The 4,252-nt window shown below is 39.6% G+C and overlaps 1 pseudogene; it reads left to right on the top strand.

Annotated features, from left to right (window-relative positions):
• The first annotated feature begins 1,706 nt into the window (after nucleotides 1–1,706).
• LOC148149756 (uncharacterized) lies at nucleotides 1,707–2,387 on the top strand (annotated as a pseudogene).
• Nucleotides 2,388–4,252: the final 1,865 nt, after the last annotated feature.

Below are 4,252 nucleotides of genomic sequence, written 5' to 3' on the forward strand. Positions count from 1 at the left end.
ATCTTCAGGAAGAAGAAGGGCTCATGCCCAAAACGTCAATTCTCCTGCTCCTTGGATGCTGCCTGACCTGCTGCGCTTTTCCAGCAACACATTTTCAGCTCTGATCTCCAGCATCTGCAGTCCTCACTTTCTCCTAGTGGTAAGGCTGCACCTGGAGTATTGCGTGCAGTTCTGGTCAACACATTATAAGAAGGATGTTGAAGCTTTGGAAAGGGTTCAGAGGAGATTTAGTAGGATGTTGCCTGGTATGGAAGGAAGGTCTTACAAGGAAAGGCAGAAGGAACTGAGGCTGTTTTCGTTGAAGGGAAGAAGGTTGAGAGGTGACTTAATCGAGACGTATAAGATAATCAGAGGGTTAGATAGGGTAGACAGTGGTTTATTTGAAATCACAAGCTTTTGGAGCATCACTCCTTTGTCAAGTGAAGTAACTTCACCTTATGAAGGAGCAGTGCTCAAAAAGATTGTAATTTCATATTAATCTGTTGGACTATAATCTGGTGTCATGTGACCTCCAACATTGTCTGAAGAATTGTATGCAGATCTCAATTACATCATCTGACTTAACTCATGTTCCTAGTAGCGCACACTATGGTAAAGTGGGCCTCTTGTTAGTAACCTAACCGATGTGGTCAGATAGGTTTAAATTTCATCAGTATAATTTTCTGTTCCATTGCATTGAATTCATGAAGTTTTATGTTTGTTGTAGGTTAATAATTTTAGCATACCTCCTTACAGAAGGAGTTGTTCATTGAGAATCAGAAAAAAACTGCTTGGATCTACTTTTACTTTCTTCTGATCATCTGCATATGCATTTTAATATCATTTATTTTAAAGTTTGGATTTCAAACTAGTTTCAAATGAGTATTTGTGAACTGGCTTAAAAAATAATTAGGTCAGTCTTTCTAGAACCATGGCATTAAAAAAAGCATCCATTAAACAGAACAAATGACTGCAAGAGCCCTATAGTGTTAATGGAAATTTGCTTATATTGTGACAGTTACAACTAGAAGGAAAAATGTTATACTATTAAGTTTTGCAGAACCTAGGTTGAGCAAGTGTTTTAAAAATTTAGTTCAAATCATTTTGAGTTCAATTTGCAGAAGACAGGTCAGAAGCAAATATAGTCTCTTCAAGAAAATAGATGTTTCAGCACTCTACCCCAGCATGCCCCACAATGACGGCATCGCTGTAATAGCCTGTGAACTCAATATGAACAACTGCCAATCTCTGAGCACCATCCTACTACTCATCCGCTCCGAGCACCATCCTCAACCACAATGTCTTCACCTTTGATAACCAGTTCTTCATCCAGACATACGGAACAGCAATGGGGACCAGGTTTGCACCCCAATATGCCAACATTTTCATGCACAAGTTCAATCAAGACTTCTTTGCTGCACAGGATCTCCAACTGACACTATACATCAGATGTATTGGTGACATTTTCTTCCTCTAGACCCATGGTGAGGAGTGATTGAAACAACTAGGCAATGATTTCAGTAAGTTTCATCCCATCAACAGACTTACCATGGACTAGTCTTTAGTATCTGTCTCATTCTTGGACACACGCACCTCCATCAAGGATGGGCACCTCAGTACCCCACACCATTGCTTCCATCCTACACATATTAAAACAGCTATCCATTACACACAAATGCCCTCGAAAGAACAGGATACGATGCTCAACTCATCAATTGCCAGTTCCGATGTGCTTCAGTGAGAACTGTAATGACCTCATCAGGAGACAGACACGGGATGCGACTGAGAGGATACCCTTCACTGTCCAGTACTTCCCAGGAGCGGAGAAACTACACCATGTTCTTTGTAGCCTGCAGCACATTATTGATGAGGTTGAACACTTCGCCAAGACCTTCCCTACACCTCCACTTCTTGCCTTTAAACGACCGCTATATCTTAAACAGACCATTTTTCACAGCAAACTGCCCAGTATTCAGGACAACATCAACAACAACACCATACAACACTGTCATGGCAACCGCTGCAAGACATGTCAAAATGTCAACTTGAATCCCACCATTACACGTGGGGACACCACCCACCATGTATGTGGCAGGTACTCAAGTGACTCAGCCAACGTTGTCTATCTCATATGCTGCAGGCAAGGATGCCCAGAGGCATGGTACATTTGAAAAACCAAGCAGACAGTACGACAACAGATGAATGGACACTGCGCAACAATCACCAGACAGTGGTGTTCCCTCCCAGGTGGGGAACACTTCAGTGGTCAGGGACATTCGGCCTTGGACCTTCAGCTGACAAAATTCCAAGATGGACTTCAGGATATGCAACAACGCAGAGTGGCTGAGCAGAGGCTGATAGCCAAGTTTAATGCCCATGAGTTTGGGTTCATGTCACACTACAGATGACCCCACTACACTATACACTCTCACATACACACACTCACACACATGCACACATACACACACATCCTTACATACACACACACTCACGCAGACCCTCTCTCCTACACACACTTTCTCTCAGATACACACACATACACATCCCACACTCACACCCACACACGCATCCTCTCTCAGGATTATACTCCATCACACTCACACCATACCACACACACAGACACATACACTTACACTCACTCACATGCGCAGACACACACTCAAACTCTCTATCTCTCTCGCCCTCACGTGCAAGCACAAATACATATAAATCTATGGGGTAAATATGTATTTGCAGAATTGTAGTTGCAGGTACATTTTATTTTGTTCAAAAAGCACACAATCTGCAGGCAGTTAATGCAGGCAGTTAAACCGTGTGACATTTTATAAATTCTTACTTTGGAAATAGAAACAGTCTGAATCTTGATTCAGACTCTAACCTCACACATTTAATGCATTATCTGAGCAGAAATGTTATCTGTTTTTATAAAACCTTAAGTTATCTTGGGAATGTGACTTAATCGAAGGTCTGGGATTTACATATTAATGAATTGAAACCTGTAACCCACTCTAAAAAACTTAAAAGCAATCTAGGTTTGTTCAATATACCATATCAGTTGTATGAAGCCATGATCTTTTGCTATAAACTCTGTCTTATGATCCTGACTACTAACGACATGATGAAGGAGCAGTGCGCCAAACGCTAACTTCCAAACGAACCTGTTGGACTATAACCTGGTATCATGTGATTTTTAACTTCTTCTAGAAAAAGGAGATTATGTAGAGCAGTTAGGGCAATAGTTACCTGAGGGAGCTTGTGTGCTTTGTGAAACTTCCAAAGCAGGAAGTTAAAAACAAGCATTTGTTGCTCAAAGCTGAGAAAGCTTAATTTCTGAATGGTATGAGTTTTCAAGCAAAAATGGCTTTACAGGTCACAGAGCATGAAATGAGAAGAAGCAATTAAACTAAATCTACAGAATTCAACAGTGAAGGAACTTTTGGATTTTTACAGTAAAGTGTTGGTATTACAAAGCAGATGAGATTTTATTTTCCCATGTGTTTTGAAATCTTTCAACCTGTTTTATTGCTAGGAACTTGATATAGTTAATTTTATATTTATTTCTTTGTCCAATAAACTTCTGTTATATTGTTAAATTCAAATCAGCAGTCTTGTGTGCATATGTTCAGTAAAAAGACTTTCATATTCAATTAAAATAGAAGCATAATATGATCTATCAAGCTGATTTTAATTCTGGGATCTCACTTGTCCAGATGTAACATCAGGTGGGATGATAACACTCTCAATCTGTTCATAGAACATAATAAATATTCTTGTAATTTAGAGAACAACAAATAGCTGATTACTTTGATTCACTTTGCCAAAGCATGAGTGCAATGTAAAATATTTGTTTGGAACAATTTTTCTATAAACTCGAGATCTGGATCTCAGCATGATATTTATATAGCTCTGTTCTATACCATTGTTGATATGGATGTCTGGTGGGATATCCTTGACATCTGACCATGATCTGAGATTCCTTTAAGCTCTTGGAATATCAGAAATGTTATCCTCCCCTGTAATGCCTATGGCTTTATCTAAGTTGAGTGACTACACTAAATTTGTAAAAAAAAAAAGCTGCTTCTATCTCACCAAATGTCCCATATCACATTTACATGTAACACTGTTGCATGTGTATGTTACCTTGAAGAGGTTTCATCTTTAAGGACTCCAGGTGTTGTAGGTGTATAATCTTTAAATGCTACCTGGCAATGTTGAGATTCAGCAAGCTGGCCACATGGAAAACAGTTTATGACTGTCATGTCTGCTTTATAAG

The sequence above is a fragment of the Chiloscyllium plagiosum genome, unplaced genomic scaffold (genome assembly GCF_037043375.1).
Source record: "Chiloscyllium plagiosum isolate Xiang-an unplaced genomic scaffold, Cpla_swu_hap1 HiC_scaffold_6, whole genome shotgun sequence".
Classification (NCBI taxonomy): Eukaryota; Metazoa; Chordata; class Chondrichthyes; order Orectolobiformes; family Hemiscylliidae; genus Chiloscyllium; species Chiloscyllium plagiosum.